This window comes from Equus caballus, chromosome 12 (genome assembly GCF_041296265.1).
Source record: "Equus caballus isolate H_3958 breed thoroughbred chromosome 12, TB-T2T, whole genome shotgun sequence".
NCBI classification, from domain to species: domain Eukaryota; kingdom Metazoa; phylum Chordata; class Mammalia; order Perissodactyla; family Equidae; genus Equus; species Equus caballus.
This window is the reverse complement of record NC_091695.1, coordinates 8,727,731-8,752,272: the sequence shown is the minus strand read 5'-3', so window position 1 is coordinate 8,752,272 and position 24,542 is coordinate 8,727,731. Positions and strand designations below refer to the sequence as shown.

The 24,542-nt window shown below is 41.6% G+C and overlaps 1 protein-coding gene across 3 annotated transcripts in view; it reads right to left on the bottom strand.

The window, feature by feature from the left end:
* The window catches only part of HSD17B12 (hydroxysteroid 17-beta dehydrogenase 12), a 263,951-nt gene that overhangs the window by 211,802 nt on the left and 27,607 nt on the right, over positions 1–24,542 (bottom strand). For all 3 annotated transcript variants that reach the window (XM_070229332.1, XM_070229333.1, XM_070229331.1), the window contains one exon: positions 21,945–22,058. The gene's annotated coding sequence lies outside the window, so the exon portion shown is untranslated. The remainder of the gene's footprint in view (positions 1–21,944; positions 22,059–24,542) is intronic.

Sequence of the window (24,542 nt, the reverse complement as noted above, 5' to 3'; positions counted from 1 at the left end):
TGATTGTGACAGTCAAATGAGTTATTCTTTGTAAGGCACTTATACCAGTATCTGGCACACATTAAATAGTGAATAAGTGCTCATTAAAGAAAAAAATAAAATATTAGAGTAGAATAAAACCACAGGGGCTCTGAATGAGCACTTCACATGAGTGAAGTGCTTGAGCTTTATGGAACGGTCTCTGACATCTATCTCTTCTTGGAAACTTCTCTGGTTTACTTTGCGGTTCTTGGACTTATTATACCACGGGGTGCTACGCACACACAGGGCGTACGTGCCAGCTCACCCATTCCCCTTCCTGTTTTCTCTCTTCTGTGCTCCCCTATGCACTCATAACCAAAAGTTCACAAAAGGAAGCAGTGTGATTTGGGATGTGACATTACACCCAGGACATTTCTATACTGAAGGAAAATATCTCAACACTAAAATAACGAAGACAATAATATATCCTATGCATTGAACACACACACTCCTCTCTGAGCTAAGCACTTGACATATACTAAGCCATTTAACGCCCACAGCAATCATCTGAAGTAGGGACTACTGTGATTCTCTTTCTACAGATACAGAAAACAAGGCCTGGGGAAGCTAAACAACTTGCCCAAGGTCACACGGCACTATTCACACTGAACCCCAGTGCAATGCTTGGAAGGCATGTCTTTTCAAGTTACTCCTTTGTTAGGTGGCTGCGTGCAATTCCCACAAGGGACTAATCCTTAGAATAGTGAGTATTAACTGCTTGGCCTCAAATTAAAAGTCTCTGGTGCCCCCAGTTGTATTTCTGCTCCCTTTTACATAGAGCACGGGCTATCTTAATTTGTTGAGGAATCTCTGGGAACACGAGAAGCTTCTCAAGGGAACCCTACCTAGAGCTCCACACTTGGGGGCAAAAGTCCTGTGCCTGAGTCCTGTCTTCGGCTCTTTTATTGCTGGGTGAGCACAGTGATTTGATTTAAACTCTTCAAGCATCAGGTTCCTTATATTCAAAGTGGAGCCAGTGATAGTGGAGTTTGTTGTGAGGGCCAAAGGCACTAATGTTTGAGAAAGTGTCTTATAAACCCTAATGAACCATACAGACAGGAGGTAGTCATTGTTTATTGAGAAAGAAGTCTGCCAGATGATCCTCAGCTATAATCGCACAGCGATGGCTGACTCCATTTCCACAAATGGCAGCCTTAGGCATCCATGCCACTCAGAGAACATCTGAGTTGGGTCATTTTGGGGGTGATGTGCCCAGAGTCAGATTCCATGAGGATGCAGATAAATGGTCCTCTATATCTTCAAAGCACCCATTCTGCATAAACGTGCTTGAACTGTAGCAATAATAGGTAGAGTCAGACATCAGGCAGAACTTCAGTGAGTAGATGCAGTGAATTAAATAGAGACTCTGCGAACCCCCTTGGTTATTTAAAAATAGAATAGGTCCTTCTACCTTGAATGTTTCAGGAACTGACCTGACCAGAAGCAGAGGCTTGGACGAAATGACCTCCCAGGGTCCTTTCCACCTCTGCCCTGCCATGATGTTCCAGCATTAGAGTCCTTGCTCAGTGTTTGTCAATCAGCCCATTTAGATGCACTGGACTCCTTGTCCATTAGATCAGCTGCATTCACACCAAAGACAACTCGTTAAGGCTGTCTAATTTCTTTGGTGTATTTTCAAGCACGCGTAGTCTGCAAAGAACATGTCTACCTTTATATACCTCAGAATGCAATGGGCTGTGGCACTTGAATTGCCCAGAAAAGGCTGTAATTATTACTTATGATGCTAATAAATACCTTATATTTAGATAGCGCTTTATACCCTCCTGTATACTCTATTTATTAGAGTTCAGAGCCACTCTTGCAATATGGATAGGCAATTACTATGGTCCCTATTTTACAAGAGATAAAATGGAGACAAGGAGGTTTGGCAAGCTGACTGAGACGACACAGCCAGTCGGTAACTGAGCTGACTCCCGGATCCAGAGCATTTTCCACCATCCACAGAAAAAAACCCATCTTCTTTCTGGGGACCACCTAAGACAGAAATGGGAGAAGAAGGGACAAAGAAGTCCAGGCCAGTGTTCACATGGCTATTTATCCTTCTGGTCCCCAGAAATTCCATGTAATTCTCTCTAAGCTAGACCTGATTTCCTGTAACAAGACATTCTGCCCGTTCTGACCACAGAAAACCCGGCAAAGCATTACTTTTGCCCTCCCTTGGAATCTCCCATACACGGCAGCTCCCCACAGAAAATCCTGGAATCTTCTTGCCAAGATCACCCCCAGATGGAGGACCTCACTTTAGGAGGCTCAAGTTTCTATCTGCCTTAACACTCACAGAACTCACAGCCTCCTAAGGTTGCAGAAAGGCGGTTGCAACTTGACTTGTAATAGAGAGAAAATACAAAATCACATCACTGTGGAGTGCATCATCACTTCGAAGATGTTATTGAAAAGTTCTCAACTTTAAGCAATTTTCGAATCACATGTAAGAGGCAGAAGGAAGATCGCATAACTACATTCAACATAGGAAGTTGAAATTCTCCCTGCAGTGTGAGCTGGGACACATCTCAGACCCAGGGGGCTTGTGGAATTCTGAAAAGAAACTAACTCATTAGAAGAATCCTGTAGTTGGTGTGGTTAGCAGGTGATGATGGAAATCTTAGCTTTAACTATTTTTCCCATTTTGTGTGTCAATTTCTTGACACCATCATTTTATTACCAACAGTAGCTGCCTTCAAATGACTTTTGTGGCCCTTAAAAAAGAAAAGCATATTAAAAGTCACAAAAACAAGCTAAAGTCCACAGTTTTCAGATAGGACTACATTGCCAAAACAGCATAATTCCAACAATAGTAACTCCAAATAAAACGGACCTTTATCCATTTAAAGCCATTAACGCTATTTTAACATTACCCTTCTTTACAGAATAAGGGATATCTAGTTTAATTGAAGATGATTTGCCAGAAAATCTTGAGCATCACAAAATTCAAACTGTCTAGGCCAAAATAAATATCTACTTGTATATTATAAATTCTCAACAATTTGAAAGAAGAGAAATAAGAAATTATTCAATTTTGGAATTATGGTTTATTTTAAATAATACATATTTATTTTTTCATGTACAGCGCATATTATATGGTAAGAAAAATCTGGGAATCAATAAGCAGAATAAAACATGTAGTTGCAATATTACAGTTTGAAATAAGCCTATGTTACATAATAATGATATTTAAACACAAAAGCTCCACGTTATTTCATTTATTTCAAATATTTCTCAAAGAGCATCACAATTTTTAAATGTCGGCCACAAAATTATCAGGTTAATTCATCAGTCGTACGTCTTACTCTGTATTAACAGATTATGGCTACATTTTCAGAGGCAAATTTGGATTAAATTCTTATATAACTTTACCACTGAGCTAAGAATAAATATAGAAAAATATTGGTCTGATGCTTTGAAGGATTTTTTAAATTAGAAATAACGTATTAGAATAAAGTTCTATGCAAACTTACTATGGCATAATTGGGGCATAGATTTTATGTGATTCAAAAACCAAAAACTCAAATCACCAAAAACTGGAAACAAGTTTTTATTTTTTTTAAGATTGAGCCATGGAGTTTCAAAATATAAACAGTAATCATCCCAAATTCATTTCTATAACCACCACTTAGAATATCGTTCTTCAAGGTGGCCAACAAGCACGTGCTTTAGGAACCCCAGCAAATTTATACATCTCCTCCTGTATCTGTTCTTCTATATGGAATGATTTCCCAAGTTAAGATAATTCCTTTATGTTTTTTAAAAGGGAACAAAAGACATGGCATCCTAATAGGAGAAGATGCTTGGAAACAACACACACACAAAAATTAGATTACAAACCTACGTTTTTTTCAGAGGAAGGTTAATAAAAATAAAATCACATTTTATGGCATTTTTCACTCCAAAAGATTTCAAAGTTCACCAAATTAAGATTTGCTTCACTCATTACTGACGTGTGCTCAGTCCTGCAGAGGAAATATGGAATCTGATTAACAGCAAAAGTATACTTCCAATATTTCTGTCCTTCTGGACCAAGAAAGGAAAAAAAGAATCCTCAACAGAAAATATTAAGTGGAGTCAAAGGCAACTGCACCTCCTTAAATTGCCCAAAGTAGGATTCTGTCAGGGTTCTTCTTCTTCTTTTTTTTTTTTTTGAAGAAGGCTAGCCCTGAGCTAACATCTGCTGCCAATCCTCCTCTTTTTGCTGAGGGAGGCTGGCCCTGAGCTAACATCCGTGCCCATCTTCCTCTACTTTATACGTGGGACGCCTACCACAGCATTGCCTGCCAAGCGATGCCATGTCCGCACCCGGGATCTGGGCCAGCGAACCCCGGGCCGCCGAGAAGAGGAACGTGCGAACTTAACCCCTGCGCCACCGGGCCGGCCCCCGATTCTGCAAGTCTTGATGCATGGAACTTCTCTGCGTCAGTTTTCCAGTAGTGGAGCTGGGTGGGCACAAAGCCTTCCACAGTCTCACACCCAGCCTCTGTGTCTGCAAAAACCTCTTGGAGGCTCTAAGGATGAGAGTCTTGTCTTTGAAAGGAAACAACCTGTGTAGGGTCGTACCTGGAATCCTGATCCTCCCCAAGAGTATCAGAATACAAAGAACCTAAAGGCCAGGCCAGAGAGGAAATAACCCCGTCTGCTTGACAGAGAAAAACCAGACCTAGACTCATATCTCTTCCTAAATCCACGTCCCAGTGCTTCTTCCTATCCATGTCTCGGTGCACAAACCCACAATGACAACAATCGAGATGCTACAGCTGGATTACATCCATTAACTCAAATAGCCTAGAGCTATCATATTTTCCAGTCCTCACCTACTGCCTTCAAATGGTGTTGTGGGCTGAATATTTGTGTTTTCTCCAAATTCATATGTTGAAGTCTTGACCCTTCATGTGATGGCATTAGGAGGTGGGGCCTTTGGTTGGTGATTAGGTTTACCTAATCATGAGAGTGGAGCCCTATAATGGGGTTAGTGTCCTTATAAGAAGAGGAAGAGAGATGAGAGCTAGCTCTCTCCTCGCACACGCACCAAAGAAAAGCCAGGGGAGCACTCAGGGAGAAAGTGACTGTCTATCAGCCAGACGCTGGCTTTCACCAGGAACTGAATCTGCCAGGACCTTGATTTTGGACTTCTAGCCTCCGGAACCGTGAGAAATAATTGTCTGCTACTTAAGTCACCCAGTCTGTGGCACTTTGTTATAGCAGCCCGAGATAAGGCAAACAGTATAAATGCCTTTCAAAATAAAAACAACTGAAGCCTGTTATTCATTCATTTGCTTATTTATTGAACAAAAGTGTACTGAGTGCCAGGCACCACTAAGGGCACTGTGGGTACAGCAGTGTGTGTTGGAGGAGGGAGGGGGAGCCCAAATCCTCGCTCTCATGGAACTTACATTTTCCCCCAAGTCATTGTCTCCCAAAACCACACTGGAAATATATCACCAAATTAACTAGTTGTACAAAAGGACGAAATTTGTATGTGCACCTTATTAGTACAATGGATTCACACTGTACCTTGATTCTAAAGGGTTCTTGTGTTTTTAAAGACATTACCTCCCACACCCAAGCTGTTATCTCACAGAAATGGAAATGGGGCACTTGCTGGGAGGAAAATATGAACTTTGTATTTATACATCCTTGTATTATTTAACTGGCTACAATGAACACGTATTAATTTTTGTAACTAAATATAATTCCATAAAAGTTGTTTTAATTATACAATCAGCCCCTCATTATTCCTGAGAGAGTGAAAAAAGATAGAGGACTGAAGGAGGTCCAGAGAAAGCCCCTGAGTCAAGAGGAAAGAAGAGAAGTGTCTTGCAGAAACGCCTTCCCCAATACCTAATGAAATAACCACAAAGTTCTCCAGGAGTGACTCTCAGGGAAAAGGGCTCTGCCAATACCAGAATGATGGCTCGAAAAGTGCCAGCTACAAAAAGAAATCAATTCTGGGGTGGAGATCGCAGCAGAACGGCAAGGCCCCTAACTGCATCCTGACTTCCCAAAAGCGCTGGCGACAGTCAAGCCAATCGTGAAAATTCTCACTTAAAATTCCACACCTGGTGAGAAGCAAACTGAGGACGTCCTAGTGCTTTTCTTCTTCACTGGGAAGTAGTGGAAACAGCTGCTTGAGAGAAACAGAGGATGTGGACAAGGAGGCAGCCTCTGGCAGAAGTGGAGAACCCAGGGCTGCATCTGAATGGGGCCCGGATCTGAAGCCAGAGGTTATCTATCCGTCAAAAGAAGATCCACGCCCACCCTAACCAGGTGGGGTGAACTCAGGTACAGGACAACTAATCAAACCTCCAAAAGGAGAGCAGAGCCCAAGCTGTCAACAAAGGCCGCCTCAGGTGAACCTCTCTGCTCCCTTGATCTTAGGCTATAGCAAAAACTGGCTAGCTCTCAAAGTGCAGACCTGACGGAAAAAACAAATGATACTGTGAGATGACAGTCAAGACATTGCTAACACTAGACGAGTAAACAGAGAGAAAATATAATATAGATAGAATTGCCAAAGCATGATCAAGATTAAAAGAAATGGAATGGCACCAATGTGATTACATGCAAGGCACAAGCACACACACACACACGCACGCACGCACAAACACAGCATGCAAAAGACACACAAATAACCAGCCTAGAAAATGTAACTTAAGAAAGAGGAGAAAAATTCTTCACATGTGCATTTAACTAAAGGATAACCTAATAAGAACGTGAGTTCATAAGATAATAAAACAACAGAATAAGATGAAAAAAGAAATAGCAGATCTAAGGAAACAAATGGATGCCAAAGCAATACCGTTAAAAAATTAATAGATAAATAAAAATGCCAAAGGACAGCATAGACACAGCTGGAAATAATGACAGCTATAGAATAAAGGACTGAAATAATCATGCTATATGCATATGAAAAAGACAAATTAAAGCAAATCGAGGAGAAGCTAATAAACACAGAGGATGAAGATGATCAATAATAATAGTAATAATAATTGGTATCTTTAAAGCAGCAAACTCATCTAATAAAGTAAAAAAAAGTATTAAAAGACCTAACATAAGAAAATTCACCCAAAAATATAGTAGCCTTGGAAATAGTGCGTATGATGTGCCAGTCACTGTTCTATGCACTTTACACAAATGGACTTGAATCACCCCAATAGTTCTACGAGGTAGAAATTAGAATTATTTACACTTTACTGATAAAGAAACTGAGAACATTAAAGAGATTAGGCAACTTGCTAAGGTCTTACAGCGAATACCGTTAAGCCAGGTAGAATTGAATCTGTCTATTGAAAAGTGCACGCTGTGTTCTAGAAATACTGAACGTAAAACTCACAACGCCAAAATACAACATCAAGGACAAAGAAAAAACTTTTCAGACATTCAGTCAGAAAATGTAAATTACCTACAATGGGAAATAATCAAGCCGACAGCCTTCTCCACAATATATTCAGTGCCAGAAAGATAACGGAGAAATAACTACATGGTTCTTTAGAAATAAAGCGTGATGCAAGAATAGTAGGCTTATTCAAATAAAAAAGCAACATATATCAAATAACTCAATGAAACAGTACCAAGGAGTTATTTTAGAAGAAAAAAAATGTTTACAATGAAATCCAGCCAACTAAACAATAATTCCAAATAAAGAATTCAAGGATGGAGAAGCTGTGGTAAAAAATAGATATATGTAATAAAAAGAACACATACTAGGCAATAGCTATGAATTATGGGTATAGAAGTGATACAAAACTTGATAATATATAAATAATAACAATATAACTAAATAACAATACAATAATGTCAGTGACAATAAAAATCAAAATGAGGGAGAAGAAGGTGGCAGGAAGAGAAAGAGTGCTCTTGCATGGCAAGGAATAAATGAATACTGCCTAAAATGCAATCATTTAGGGTAAAAAACAATGACTGCAATCTGTCAAGGTACTTCATAATCTCTTCTTGACACTAGAAGGGATATTTTAAGAAATGATTTCTCTGCAATAAAGAAATGCTTATTTGAAGTTTAGTAATTCCTTCAATTTCTTTTTCTTCTTTCAATCTAAGTAAAATTAAATGTAATAATTTTGTTTAAAAATAGCAGTATGATCTCATTTTGTACATGAGTAAGAATTTCTTGCATATCTATCTCCATCCATCCATTCACCCATCTGTCCATCCATCCGTCCATCCATCCATCCACTGTTCTATTTATACATGCTTAGGAAATCTTTAAAATCACAAACTATTTTTTAAAAGCATAAACTACCTTTAAAAGTAAGAACAGTAAAGTGATTTTTATATAAAGAAATAAAGTTATAATCACAGATTTGGGGAGCTGAATGGGATTTTTAAAATCTCCTGTGTTATACGGCAAAAACAACAACAACAACAAACCAGCAAAAGATTAAGTACTAAGGGACACACAGGCTGTTGTGATCTGAGCCAACGTTCATTCCACTCTGTGATCCTGATTTCCTACTAGGAATTTAAGGAGTGCAGAAAAGCATCAAAAAGAAAGTTAAAAAAATCAAAAACAACCAAGTCCTACTATCCAGAAATAACCATCACTGCCATTAAATGAACATTATTGCAGAGAATTTTTATCCAGATACCCAGATATTAGAATTAGTGGATAGATGGGTAGTTGAGCAGACAGAAATAATATTATAAAAACAGAATGAGATTACACGTGCTATTTATTAACAAAAAGATTCCATTTTAGTTCCTAAACCATGATGTTGTCCAAAGTGATGTAAGAAATCAGAACCAAATTTTTAAACATCCAGTTGAGGGTCTACACCCTGAAGGTACTTGTTTCTCTACTACTACTATCCATCTACTGTCGTGTAGTTCTGTACATGTGACATCCCAGTCCCACGTCGGCACACATACATACGGCCTTCTCGTCTGGGGATCCTACATCCTCCTGAGGTCTGGCTGAGTCTTGTCTGCACCAGCAGAAGGAATTTCCCTTGCCTGACTCGTCATGGTCCACTCTGACAGGGAAGGCACGATCCAGGGACACCAGAGAAGAGACGTGAGATGCACGTATGAGAAAAGTTTCATGAGGAAGGGCAGTTGAAGCCAAGAGGACTGAGAGAGGAAGAGGGCTTTGGGACAGTGATGTCAGTACTAAGGAGCAGAAGGGGAAAACAGGCAGGCACAGACTGCAAGAAAATGGAGCAAGAAGGGAAGAGAGCTGCGGGGTGGCATGAAGTTAAAGAAGGCTCTAGTTTCCACTCTGAGGCCCACAGAAAGACACTCTTCCTACTGGCATGGACCAGCATGAACAGAAATGAGGATGCAGGAGGAGCGAATCTACTTCACTTGAGATAAGGTATGGAGGGAAAAAAGACCCCAGCTCAAGAAACAGATGCACAAGGAAACAGAGGGTCAAAAGCAAGATTAAAAAGCAGCCTTTATCAGAGAGATGGACATCCAATACACCTGGAACAAGATGGCGCATGGACACCTGACAGGTTCAGGTGGCTGAACGTAGTGAATCCCTCCCCTGGCCGAAGCTGAAGCTTCCTCACCCTGAGGGAGGAGGCTCTATGTCACTTGGGGATGCAGTTCAAAAGGAATGTGAATAACCCAGGAGACCAGACACACAAGACACAGAACATAACTCTGGGTGAAGACATTGGCTATTCGGAGGCCATTCTTTCACCCAAGCCTTGAGCCTCTTCCACCCCAGGAGGGACACTTCATAACACACCCAAAAGCAGGATGCCCAATAACTTGGCTGCTTTTTGGAAGGCACTGGTAGCATGGATACCCCAAGTTTTACAGGGAAGCCTCACTAAAGCCACGTTGCCCCACAGACCACCAGGCTCCGTGATGACGTGAATGGTGTCACCTGACACGAGTTTCTATCAAACACCGTCACTCTATCTTGACTTTTCTTGAAGCGATACCAAAAAAGCAGGAGGTCTTTCCTAATGACCAGAACTAATTTGAGCCACCTGGAGGCTCCCTGTTTCCATTTTCTTCCTCTTCCAAACCACTCTCTACTATTATCACCAGAGATCAACTCCCTAGTCTAAAGCCTTCAGCGGCTCTGTAATTCCTTCAAAAATTCGTACAAAGTCCCTGCTCAACATTCACTTTCCTCTAAAATCTGGCCCCTATCTATCTATTTAATTTCCTTATCCTCCTTCTCATTGCAATCACCTCGTGCTCCGATCACAATATAGAACCCAGTATTTCCAGAATTCACCATGCACCCACCGCTCCAGACCTTTATTGTGGAGTTCCCTGGCCAGGCAGGACTCTATTCATTATCTGTCTATTCACATCCTTCTCATCTTACAAGGCACAGTGCATATGCATCCCCCACCCCATGAACTCCCATCAGAATTAAGCATCCCTTCCTTTCAGTGCCACGGCAATTTCTTTTGACCTGTAGTTAGACTTAATTCATTTTGCTTTGTATTAGTTGCTGTTTAAATCTGTCTTGATTTAAATCTGTCCTTATAGGTAGCAAGCGAATGAACATTAATTGAACAACTACTGTGGGTGCCAGGCACTGTCACAGACATCATCTAATCTATCCTCCTGTCACTGATATGTAGCAGGGTGTGCACACATTTCAGGTGTTCAGAAATATTTGTCCTATTACTCTAGAAAGAGAAGGGGAACTGTTGGATTTCTGAGCTTCAGCAAGGAGGTCACTAAAATATGTCTCCTTTGGGGGACTTAATGAAAGAAATGAGAAAAAAAGGTAGACTGATCAACTCGGAGGGCATAGAAAAAGGGTGATAAAAATAGAGTCTTTGCTAAGTCTATCTTCAAAAATGCCCTAGCCAGAAAACAACACCATCTTTTTTCTGCTTGTTTTTCTTTGCCCCACCCAGGAACTCAGCACCCCATCTCTGTTCTGCTCAGAGACAGACCTCATCAGCCTAGATGGCTATAACCCCAGACCAGTCAATAATTCTGTGTGGGTTTTACACAAGATGGTGCCCCTCATTCTTCCTCAGTTTTCCCTTGTGTAAAATGGGGAGTTTGGGCTGGATAACCACAAGGGTCCCAACCAGCTCTATAAAATTCTAAGATTCTATGTTGAATGAGTATGTACAAGATGACTTGAGAATTGGCTCATTCTTCAGGCCAATCTGCAAAACAAAAACATGGAAGATTAGGTAAACGGGGCAATAGATTTCTCTGTCTGCCTCTTTCCGTGTTTGCATGTATGTGTGTGCTCTGTGAATGTTTTCTCTGTGTGTGCACTGGGGGAAGAGGTGGAACGCTGTCAATCCATGAAAGTATATTTTCAAGAATTTTCAAATTTATTCAAATGAATACCTAAATAGTAAAAACATTGCTCGGTTACTCCCTACCTGGGGTTACAATTTTTGTTAATAGGAAACTAAGGAAGGTTTATTTTAAATACATTCATTTTACAGTTGAAGATCACTTTAAAAATCCACACACCTATAGAACTCAATGATTAACATTATCAAGTAAGTTCTCTGTGTTTGCATCTAACATCCGACTAATTATCCAGGAGGATCTTCTGTTGAATAAATGAATGAACAAATCAACAGTGTGGCATCAACTTCTGCAGAGGGAAGAGGGAGCATGTAACAATTGATTTTAGTCAGATAATCAATGAAAGCTTATCATTCTCTGCTTAATAACTGGTTGATATGAATTCAACTATTGTTTTCAAACCCATCAATTCGACTGGACTAAACCTCCTCCTCGGACAGGTTTGGGTGAAAAGACGCAGCTCATACACCAAGCATGTGCATGTACACATAGCAATAGAAACCAGAGAACCTCCAGGCTGATTTGGGTGGAGACCACCACGGATCCCCTAGGACACGCGGAGTCCTTGGCCCCCCTCTGCTGTCACAGAAAACCGGGAATAGACAGGGGTTTCAGCCCTGCTGGGTCAGGGTCAGATTCACACCTCTGTTTATGTCGGATGTTGACTTTGTGCACTTCTGATATTTCACCAAGACTGTTTTACCCAAAGCCACGTAATAATGGGTCCCGAATGTAGAAATACCACAGGGGTCCTAATAAAAAGGCTCTGACTATATTAGGACTATTAGTTTGCTATAAGTAAAAGTATTTGCTCTGTAGGAAAAAAAGTCTTAAAAAAATAGGAAAAAAAAAGGGAGACAAAAACATTTTTTTTTGATAGGTACTTTTTTTTGGTGCGGGTAGGGACAGAGTGATGTGCAATTCTGAAGAAAAAGAAAATATGTAAAAAGAAAAGGGGAAAAAACCCACAGTGACTAAGGTACTCCACAGGGTAAAATATATTTTTAATGAAAACATAGGAAGAACAGAGGGCTTTTCTAGAGCAAGGACATTCCAGCTAAACAGTCAGTTTACCAGCTCTGATAACGCCAAACTCAGCCAATTGACAAGGAGGGGCACAGTTTTGAGATCAGTGTTGTCAAATCAACACAATTTTTAAAAAAGAAAAGAAAAAAGGAAAACAAATCAGTTAATAAAATTTTAAGCAAAAAATTCAATAGAATATTTTTAAGATTCAACTTTCTTCTACATTTTAGTATCTTTTAGGAGTATTCTTTTCACTATATTTGAATGCCTTCCTAAAATCAAATATGTATTTTATTTACTGAAGATTGCCCCCGAAAGAACATTTCCCTCCAAATCTATATTTTCAATGTATTAGTAAAACAGATTCAACCTTTTTGTTTATTTTTACAGAAATTACTAGCATTTTTTTTCCTGAAAGAACCTTCTCAAAAGTCGTATTTTTTTATTAAACATATTTAAAAGTGATTACTACTTGTTCAAGGATTGTGTCATTATGGAGTAATTAAGATTTTTACAAGTTAAACATTTTTATGACTCAGAAAGCTCTTAATCCAGAAGCAGAGTGAGGGACGAACTGACCTTTTCCCCTTTCAATCCTGTTTCTAGTTTGGAGAAAAGAAATCTCTTTCAGAAAATACTGATTTCTATATTTACCAAAATATGATGGCAAATTTAACAGCAGTCAAGTTTTAAATAAGCTTGATATATCAATTAAAAACAACCTTCTTATGTATAAATTTTGGGTTTATGGAAAAAGAGAGGGGCACAGAGAAGCATTTCATTTGATATTTATCCTATGTGTTTAAATCTACCTCCAATACTCCTCCAAGTTTAATTTCCTATGGTCAGATTTTTTCTTTCCTTTTTCTTTTTATAGTTTACCTTTTCTTCCTCTAATTATCCTGCTATATATGTTATTTTCTTTTTTGCTTATTAGCAGTATTTTTAATAATAAAACCATCAGTAAACAGTGATGGTTACAGCAATGTTGAAGGTTATAATTATATTACCTATTGCTTTCCTGCTAAGGAGCTCAGACTAGTTTACAGAGAGAAAATAAAATCAGTGCTGTTTCTCTTTTCACAAGATTTAGAAATTTGACAATTGTAATTTTTTTTTACATGATCCTGATGCTAAACCATTCTAGATAGTGCCTTTCCTATATCAGTGCTGGGATTTCCCCATATTCAAGGTTGGAGATTAAAATTTTATTTATTTAAAGATGTTCTGATTTCGCCTTGTCAGACACTGACAACTGCACAGTTCCATAATCAGTCTTTTTAAAGAGGCAAAAAGGGTTCTAAGGCTTAATTCAGAGTGCAGGGTAATCTACTTTTAAAGAAAAGGCTATCCTATGTTAAAAATAATGTCAATATTTAGTTCATTTATGTGGTAGACTCCACTTTAATTTTAAATGGAATTTAAAGGAGTTCCTATCTCCTAGTATACTGGTTGGCCTAAGCCAGCATGAGACTCTGTTATAACATCAGAGCACCTTCAGATACAAATGGTTAAGTTCTACCTTCCGGGGGAGAAAGATGGGTTGGCGTTTTTGCCTGTAATAGTAGATATAAATGTGTGCACACGCATGTACAAACAAAAATGCCACAATGAAATTAACAACATGTGGATGGATGTCGAGCATACAGTTTCAGGGTTTTGATGATATCACTGAACTCAGATGTTGGAATAAGTTCCCTATACTTCTTTTCATCCCCTCCAAGTCACTTCCTAGCTGGTGACATAATCTTAGCCTCTAAGAGTGCGTGACATCAAAAATATAATTCTGACCCCCTTGAAGAGAAAGAATTAACAGGTATCAACTTCTCTTCCTGACTACCATAAACCATCCATTTAAAAAAACCCAGCTCTATCAGCCATATTTTTTCCCATAAGGGTGCATATTAACAGGCAATAGGGAGAATGGAAAAAGACTTGTGTATACGGAAAGATTGTCCCAATGTTGTCCCTGTCTGCCTGGAAAATGGCCGTGGGAAGGAGGTGAGCAATTGCTCGAGGAGTGCATCATTGTAATTATCCCACATCTCATCTTCTCTTTTCTATGGCAGACACAGTACACTTAAATGCAACAGGTTGGTGATCACGATGCAGGGTATGAGAAACAATTAAAGATTTGTGAAATTTTTGAAAAAAATTTAATCTGGAGCAATTCTGTGTCCTGGGTTTTTATACTTTTTTTTTGATATATGATTTTAAAAATTATAATCATTTCTGGAAATATCCATAAACTTTATTTAATTCTATAATTTGACTCCTCAAGCAACTGTCAGAATCTACTACTTTAACTTATTATAAGGCTCTCTTACATTAAAAAAAACCACAATAAAAATATTCTTGCCAAAAAGCAAAACAGTAAATAAATAACAGTCCTCACTTAGTGTCAAGTATAATCCTTTTATAAGTATAAATATTATAAATAAAACAACCTATTTTGATGTGTTATATTAAGATCTATAAATTTTAGAATCTTTGAGTGTATCCAGAAAGGAATAATAGAGATGAAAGCGACCTCATGCTAAAACATAAACTCTTAAAATTTATGTTGGTAAAAAAAAAAAGGCTCTCAGTTTAAAATTGTATCTGGAAAAGTATTTTGACTAAAAATTATATTTCTAACTTAAAAAAGATTAACTCAAAAAGAAGTCTTATTTTCAAATTAAGGAATGAATTTATAAATAGAAGAAAGTGGCACACCTCCCCAAAATAAGCATATTAATGAATTATCACATATCTCTCTGTGGAAAGTTATATTTCTTTTGCGCCACATGAAAAATTAATGTTCTATATTCATAAATAAAATATCTTCTTAGATATTTGAGCTGTGGTTAAATAATGATCTTTACTGGGATAAATTGTCTTTAGTGTTGTATGAGTTGACAATACAGAAAACAAACAAAAGAAACACAAAATTTCACATTAAATCTCAGATAAGCTGAGAGGTAGCTGACTAAGAAACAAGATTTTCAATCACAAGATGAAAAAAAAATGGATAGTTTATTTTTAAAAGGTTTCCCTTCCTTTTTCTGAGAGAAAAAGATTTTTCTTTTCTCTCAGAATTCTAAAGCAGCATTAAAAAACAAATTCAAAAGCTAACAGCTAATCCCCCAAAAAGCAATAAGCTCATATTTGTATTTTTAAAATATCATTTGTTTGTTATTTGAAGAGATAGCAACTGTTTTTATGACCGCTTCATATTTAAATGCAAATATGTCTTGTGTAAAACTATCTGAAAGAGTTTTTCTCTGGACAAACTTCCTAAAGGGTAACTTCAAGAGGGAAATATCTATGAATCGGAGGATTTTATAAGCCTGAAAATATATGAAAAGACTAAATTAATGTTACAGCCTAAAATGTTTTCTTTACATTCTAATTTTAATTCTTTAGCATTTTAATGAGCAAATTTTAATTCAGGAAACTGTCTATCAATAAAAACTCTTTTTCCTTTTAAAATTTTATTATAAATGACAGCTTCTGTGCTCCGTTACCTATATATATTTTAAAATTAAAAAAGAAAGTTAGGCATAAGGAGATTCACGAAGGAGGAAATTATATTCCTCTTTTATTTAAATACTATTTCATTAAACGTGAGGTTAAGGTTCAGAGGTGGTGGAGGTCTAAAGGGTAAAGTTTGGAGGGCTATCTATAACTCACTCTTTCTTTTCATTAAGTTGAAGGCTGCAGATTTACATCCTGCCCTTAGTCAGCTGAGAATCATGGAATTTTCCAGACAGTTTCAGTCTGGCTCATGGAACCCCTCTAGCAAGTAAGATTTCTACCCTTTTTCTTATCCCTGACCCCAAGCTCTTGCAACAAATTCAGAGTGAAGGCGCCCCCTTAATTAAAAATAATAATAATAATAATAATAATAATTCACTTCCCCTTGAAATCAATAGTGAAACTATTTCTTTATTTGATTTTTTTTCTACTAACCTAAGATCAGGGCCTTAAAGATGAGTTGGCCCTGGGGATCATGACTCCCTTACAGGGTTAATCGAAGTAACGTGCCTGTTGAGGTAGGACAGGCCAGCATGGTGTAAGGCGTTGCAGCTTGAACGACCAGCTCTCCATAGAGGCCGGGAGGCCCTGAGACGTTCCCTCATGCTGTCCCCATTTGTTCAGCTCCAGACCCCTTCCCAGCCCATTCACAACGTCTGGAAAATCTTGGTAAGACCCGGACACTCCCTGACTTCAGCCTCATCTCCCACCTCACGACTCCTGGTGTCTATACCTTCCCATTTTCTTCTCCTATTTCAACTCTTCCCACTAGTCTAGGACAATATTTAGTTCTGGGTCTGCAGGGACCTGTCTTAACAATAACAGTTAAGATCAGTTGCATACATACCACCTGCCTGAAGTATGTACTGTGTGTTTCCTGACATTTCATTTCAGCTTCCCAACATCCTTATGAAATAGGTACTTGAGTATCCCCATTTCGCAGAGGAGGAAACTGACTCGAAGAAAGAACTTGCTCAAGTGCATGCAGAACTGGGGAGTAACTCTAGGTGCCACTGGCCTCAAAGCCCACGGCTCTTGACCATTAGGCTTTACTGCTTCCTCCAGCTACGCTGCCTTTATCCTCCCCGTAAAAGGCTTCAAAGAAGAGACAGCGAGGACCCATGTGTTGACGGCGTCTGACGTGTCCCTTGAACTTTTTGTTATAATTTTTTAAAAAAAGAAAGAGGAAAAAAGTCACTGAGTAGAAGCAATGGGTAGGCTCTGGGTTAAAATGTAGAAAGGTCTGTGGAGAAAGCTCCAGTTTCTATGAAAATTAAATAAAATAACTAAAAACCAAAAACATCCTGTCCTTTCTCTTTGGAATGGTCTCAGAAGTGCTTGACAGGTTCGGGGGTACAAATGGTGGCCCTGGCCCTCTTTTGCTGGTGTTATCGAGAAATTTAGAGACCACATCAGATTGTTTTCAGAGTCACCCCTGCAGTTTTCAGCCAAGACTTAAAAGAAGTGCCTGATAGGTTAAGTTAAGTGGATTAAAGGGAGGAGAGCAAAGATCGTTTTTCGGAGGGGGGGTGGTCAGAAGAGACAAAAAGATTTATAAGACAGTGAAAAGTGAAGCTAGAAGAAAGAATGAACAAAGATAAAATATGGGTGAAAAGGAAAGAGAAAACATCACTTATGACAGCAAACAGTATTATCTATTCTTGTCCTCTTTTTCCTTTACTCCTTTCCTTTGTGGGAATCTCTTAAACTGAAAATTTAGGACTAGATATGAGCTGAAAGTAACAGGTGAATGGCAAGTATCCTGGGTGAATTGCTTTTTCTCCCTGATCAAAAAGTTAAAAAAAAAAAAGTATAAAGAGAGTTATATGCAAAAACAATTGTGATTAAATTCAATAGATTTTAAAAAGAACTTGAAAGGAAGGAATTAAAGAGAAATTAAACTACAGAGAGATAATCTTCGTGTAGGGACGCATAAAGGAGAGAAAAAGATTTTCCTATCCGCCCTTCTGATTTGCTCCCAACGGAATAATCCTGGGCACTGGCAGGCTATAGGGCAAATGGACAGATGCTTCCAGAAAAGATTATCTTTTATCTGTCACTCGGGAAACAGCTCAGGTCCTATGACTGCTGACTCTATGATCTAAGCCTTGTATGCCATTGCTATATGTGTCAGGCAGGAAAAAACTGTAATATTAATAATAAGAAGAGAAACTAACAATTACTGAGCACTGACCAGGTATGAAGCACTTTACATACATAATCTCACTTAATTCTCTCCAGAACTTTATGGCTGTGATTATCCCCATTTTACAGATGAGGAAATTGAGACAATGAAAAGGACCAGTTGGTAATTAGATGGATTTTTCTGTACTTAACCTCAGCAGCAGCGAGCTTCGGCTTTCTTGCTTAAGTAGAAATTCACACACTTCACCCTCTCTTCCCACAGTCTAACACAAGGTCCTTACAAGTTAAGATCCTAATGTAGACCTTTCACTTCCGGGGTCATCTTCCAGCAGGGACTTCCACTGGCTGATCCCCCTGCTAGTGTTGCATAATACCATCTAGCCCTTCCCGAAAGTCAAGTTTGCATCAGTATCTGAGCAGTACTAAAGTCAGTAAAAGCCCTTTGGCCTAAGTGACAAAGCTCAGCCTTCCTCATTGCAAGGAGTTCTGAGGGTGCTGAGGGAAGGCAGGAAGGAGGCTCTGAGACACTTGGAACAAGGACGAAACCTTCGCACACTGACCTCTCCGTGTCCACTCTGGGCCTTAAAGACTCCCAACTTCTCCCTCACTGAAGCCCTCAGCAGAATTGCCAGCCATAAAGCCCCTTGCTGTGCTATGAAGAAGCAGTCTATAAACCCAACAGAGCCCCCCAACCTTGGCCCGTCTACCAACCTATTAATCCAATAAATGGACTGTTTCTTTCATTCTCAAGGAATCCTTGTCCTGTCTAGCTCTGATTTCCCTGGTGATCAAAAGCACCAGAGGAAATCCATCTTTGCTACTAGTCCTCACACTGGGATCTTAGACTGTCCAGCTCCAGCGCCAACCTCGCCTCCTTCCACCAAATCACCAGACTTTGCCAAGAGCACTTAGCCTAAAAGATGGGTTGTCACTTTGAAATCCTGCAGGACTGGGCTAGGTGTGGTCATTAAAACTTCCCATCGGCTTCTGACCCGCAGCCCCATGCCTGCTTTGTCCTTCAATTACTGATTTTCTGGTCAGCATTTATTTTAGGCAGTTGCAGTATGAGCTAAGTTCCAAATATTCTTTCTCCAAAAAAAGGGGACCAAAAATCATGATAAAAATGCAAGCGAGGGCTACTAGGAAAAGAAAAAATGGGGAGCAGCTAAAAATCAAGATTTAACGATGCAACCTAAACTGCAAACCTTAATATTGTAAAACTGTAATTAGTTAAAGACACTAGATGAAATACATTTTAATTTGGGGTCCATGGAGCCTAGGGGGGGTCAGGAACTCCCTGAAATTGTATGTAAAATATCGGTGTTTTTCTTTTATTTTTCCCTTTTTTTTTTGCTTGTTTTGTTTTTCTGGGAAGAAAGTCCATAGCTTCATTAGGTTATCAAAGAGAGAAAAATTTATTTATATCTCCAATGCCTAGAAGAAGGGCTGATACATAGAAGGACATCAATAAACATTTGCTGAACAAACATCCAACGTTTGTTGAATAAATGAATGAATGAAGGGGGTCTGAGTTCTAAAGCGCTGGATTCTACAGACGGAGAAATGGAGGCCTCGAAAGGTCATAAACCTAAGTGGTCAGGACCTCATAGAATTAGCTCTTTTAATTCTCTCCACAGCTAGTCAGTCTTCTTGTTTTCCTCTTTAACCTAATTGTGTCTTTCACTCCATTTCACTTTTCTCCCTCCCAATCCCTTTCTTTTCAAGCAGAGAATTGCATCTTGTTTCCTAGGTAAAAAGTTGCCTCTAAGAGCATGTCCTGAAGATGAGGTGGGGGAGCAGACAGTGGGGAGAGTCGATGAAAAAGGCCGCCGGGATAATTCGTGTGTGATGGCACACACATACCATCCCTGTGTGCTGAGGACGTAATTAATACGGCATCGAAATGGCTGCCGTTGATGGAAATATGTAAAGCTGAAATTGTGGCATTAGATGGAGGGGTAGCAGAAAATCTTAAACTAACCAGGCCAAGCAGCTGTCTGATGAGCAGGTGACCTGCAGCATTCCAAGAGATATCTGGGGCCAGAATCAAATGGACCCCTGCTTGGTTTGAAAGCTCCTCTTGAGGGTCTTCCTTGCTTGTAAAGTAACGAGGGGATCCTGGGAGAATTCAGACTGGGCTTTATTATCCTCCTAACAGTTCACAATCAAGACCAGCAGGCAAGGTGGAAGAGACTCAAACTGCCACCCAGAGGAGAGAAATAAGGGAGAGGGGCCTAGGTCTCATGGAGCGGCTTCAGCTAGGAGATTGGGAGAGAGACCAATACTCGGATTCTATGACACAGCAGATTTCTTGTGCTGACGACTTCCTCAGCAGACAGAGACCAACGTGGAGGCTCTGAGGTCTCGGCCACGTAAGAGGAGAGAAGAGAGCCCTGCCCAAACTAGGGATGCCCCTGGAATGCTAATCACCAGCAGAAGAAACTTTCGGTAAACTCTCCTTTGAACCTTGGCATCCTAAATGCAAGTCATTTTGGAAAGGAATCTGTTACAACGTCCTGGATTGTAGTTATCGATTATCTGTATTATTTGTAGTGCTAGGAAATATTTACTGAAAAAGAAAGATCCCGGAGTAGACAATAAACAACCTGGGTTTGAGTCCCAGCTGTGTGACTTTGGTAAAATCACTTAACCTATCGGAACCTCTGTTTCTTGACATAAAAAATTGGTCTCTATATCATCTACAGCTCTTTCCAGCTTTTGCAGGCTACATATTATATCTAAGTTTGAGGTTTAACCCATCAACAGATTTTTCAAACGTGATTAGAAGAGGTTACCCTACAGGCAAGAAAACCCCACTGCTCATATTATTTTCTTAGATTTCTCTACAACACAACTGAAATATCAATTAAAGGGGAGGGGAGAGGGAGATATTAACCTCTTGGAATGAACAACAATGCTATTGCTCTAAGACAGATGCTGCAAACTTCAGATGCTTATATTCAAAAGGAGCATTTAAAAGAAGTTACGTCCAGTCAATGGTTTGAAGACCTCGCCCTTGCTTTCCATGGTGGGATGATAGAGGATTCCAGTTAATTTATTTATTATCTGAGCTCCACTCTCAAAATGTAAACATTTCACCAAACCTATGTCACAGTCATTTAATTAATATACCAGATGGGTCCACTTGTAAGGATCTGCAGGTCTTCCACATAACGTGCTTCTGTTCTGCCACGAGCCTCAAGTCTCCCTCTAAGACTTCTGGCAGCTTCCTACGTTTTGCTCACATGCATCCAAGGATTAGCCAGGTAGCTCGGTTGCTCCCTTCATCACAAAGCTCACAGCCCTGGGCTTTCAAAATTCTCTGCCAAGCTCTGAACTGACTTCCCCAATAAGAATCACAGTATCACTCTGAGGCTCAGAAAGCAGCTAAACAAATCTCTGTAGCCAAGGAGTTTGCTGGTGAATAGGAAAAGTAAATGTATTTAGAGTTTAATGCCTGATCCTTCAAAAGAAAAATCAATAACCTCAAACTCTTCCTACCTAGCCTATGTTGAACTCCAGTTAAGGAGACGTAACTCAACGTTTTGGTTTCCTCAGAGAAACCGAGCACACCAAACGACCTCTCGAGGCTCCACCACCTCTGGGCCCAGAGAGGCCTGAAACAGCCCCGGAAGCAGGGGTGCAGAGGGAACTGTGGGCCCAATGAGTGAGGCCTGTGCCCTCAGTACTAGGGGTTCAGAAGTCCCCAAACTTCCAGGCCAAAGTCCTGCTAGGGGATAAGACAGGAAGAGAGGGTCTGCCTCGTGGAGCACTGTGCCCTCCCTTATGACCTCTATCACGGGTGCCTTTCTTTGCCAAAAGCTCAGCCATCAAGGACAGTCCCCAAGCACTGGATCCCTGGCTTCCCTGTGTCTCATTACCAAGTGAGGAGAGAGTACGGAGGCCCCTTGCGTCTGCCCAGGCCAAGGGGCCGGGGGCTGAGGCATCTCTGCACTTACCTGGGACTCCAGGGCTCACCGGTAAAGACTCTTCAGCTCCTGTGGTCTCTGAGACCCCCTCCTGCAGTGGCCACCCTCATGCAGAGCTCCAGCTGTTAAGACAGGTTTGACCACCTGAAAGGGCAAAAAGATGGGGAAGGTTACTCTGCTGGCTCCGGAGAAGAATGGGAGAGGTTGGGGGCTGGGACATTTCATAGGTCATTTCAAGGAGTGGGGAGGCTGAAGGGAAGGAAAAGGGCAGAGGAGCCAAAAGCCACAAGGCAGAGGTGCTGATGCAAGAGGAGAGCTTTTCAGAGATGCCAACAGTTTGAGAAGTCTCGGGACAGAGACGGTCTCGGTCTGAGATTGCAGCAAATGTGCCCAGTACCTTTGACTCAATCCCTTCTTTTGTCTCCAGCCTAACACAGGTAAGGCAGAGGGACTCAAAGCAACCACAGGTCTTGGAAAGAGGACAGAAGGGGCCAAAGACCCAGACACACGGAGGGAATCTGGCTCTAGCCTCGGGTAGGGGAGTAGAGGCAGAGGGGAGCAGTGCAGATGCAGAGCAGCCAGACGTGGGCCTGAGAGTGAGAGCATGCAGAACCCCCTAGCCGGGTCCAGCCACTAGGGGGCAGGTAGCGGGGAGGGGGCTTCGTGGCGCCTTCGCCCCTTCCTTAGCTCCAGAGCCGAGCCCTGGTCTCAATTTTCTAACACAAGCAAAAGTTAAGCTAGTTGACTGGGCTCGAGGGACTAAGTTTCCCCAGCGGCTTCCTGGACACTTCCCCCTCCCCAGGGAGAAGCAGACTGGGTGAGAAAGGGTCTTGAGCTGCTGCCCCCTTCCCGACAGGGGCTCCAGAGGTTGGCATCAGATCCAAGTGCCTGGAAGTTTCCATCAGGCCCCTGGCTTACTAGATGACGTGGCTTTTTTCAAGAGAGGTGTGCATTAGCAGTTTGAGGGTTCAAAGAGATCCACCCCTCCCCCCACCCCCGCCGCCCTCCCTCCTCAGCAAAGGCAAGGTGGGGAGAAAGGGGGAGATCAGCTCGCACTGGCCTCAGGCTGACGCAACCTCCCTAAGGAGGAAAGGAAACACGCACCCAAAGCCACAGATTTTCACTTATTGTGAAGGGAAAGGGGAGGGGGTCCTTTTCTCTGATCCCATCCGGAATGAGACACCCTCTCCGCAAGCCCCCCGGCCCAGATCAAAAGTGAGAGGCCAGCCCCGGGCATGCGGCCGCCCCAGCAGCTGGGCTGCAGCAGGAGTAGCTCCAAGGCAGCAACAGTTGTCTGGCTGAGGCGAGGCGAGGCGAGGACTCGCTCTGGAGCGCACGACGCCGGCTTCGGCCGGGCGCTCCCGGGCTCTGAAGTCTCAGCCCCAAACCTAGCCTCTGTGGGAGAAGTGAGGGGACTAGGGACGCAGGAACCCCGAGCCGCCTGCGCTCCGGTGGCTCAACCCTTTCTGTGCAAATTCACTTCTCTCAGGTCACCTCCCTCCCCAATCTGGTGGAGGCTAAGGCTTTTGGAGAGAGGAGAGCTTTCTGGCTGGGGAGAGGAGGGGGATGTAAGAAGCAAAAGACAAAAGAGGAGCTGAAGGGACACAGGGTGAAGCTATTTTTAATCTAATGTGGCTCGTCTGCGTCTCACTCCGCGAAGCAATCGCTCCACAGACGGCCCCAGGTGAGAGGCAGGGAGGAACCCCCCCAGGGCTTTTGCTTTTGCTCCATTCTCCTTTGCAGATCTTAGGGACCCTTTTACTCTTTCAGCAAAAGCAATCAGGGAGGGGAAATCTCCTTTATCTGGGGAGAAGGACTCTGATTTATCCCCAGAACGTGGAGTCCTCGCCTTCGGTGCCTTCTCGCAGGCTGCGTTAGAACAGATTGACTCTGTCCAGCATTCTCGGACTCCGTAGCCCTTTCCTTATTCCGGAGAGGGTCGAGGCTGGGCGTTCAGCTAACCGAGACTGGAATGATGGTGGGCGTTTAGCTTGCTGGAAGAACGGTGTTTGGGGTGCGGGGGTAATTCAGGCCCTCCCCGAAAATGGGAAGCTTCGTAGCCCTCGGGTCTTGGACTGTCGGATCCCTAGACTCATCCTCTATCCGTGTTCATCCCTCTGGGCACCCGTGTGTGTCTGTGTGTCCTTCTGGTCTAGTCCCTAAGGGCGTCTAGCAGTGTTTCTAGCTAGCGAAGGGCACGGGGCGCAGAGCGTGGTGAAGGCCTGATTTGTGCACTTGTAACCGAAGTGATCACTACTGCAAGGAGTGCAAGGGGAGTACAGGGACCCACAGACAATCCCCAATCCTGCAGCTCTGCCTGCCTGCCCAGGACGGGGCTCCTGGAGAGGCCAGGACCGGGCTGCCTGCTGCTTCTGCCTAGCTGCTGAGTCGGGCGCAATTGCCTTTCTCCAGAGCTCCTTCTCTTCGGGGGTTTCCCCAGTTTTCGCCAGTTTTATCCCCTTCCGAGGTACTTAGTTTTGAAAAAGACGAGATAGGGGAGACCCGAGGCTGCAAAACGCCCCAAATTAGGTTGGAAGCAGGTGCGGGGGGAAGAAGAGACTCCGGGGAGCGGGCGGTGCCTGGGTGTTTTCCCTCTTTTTCGGGGCTACCCAATTCACGGCGGCTCGC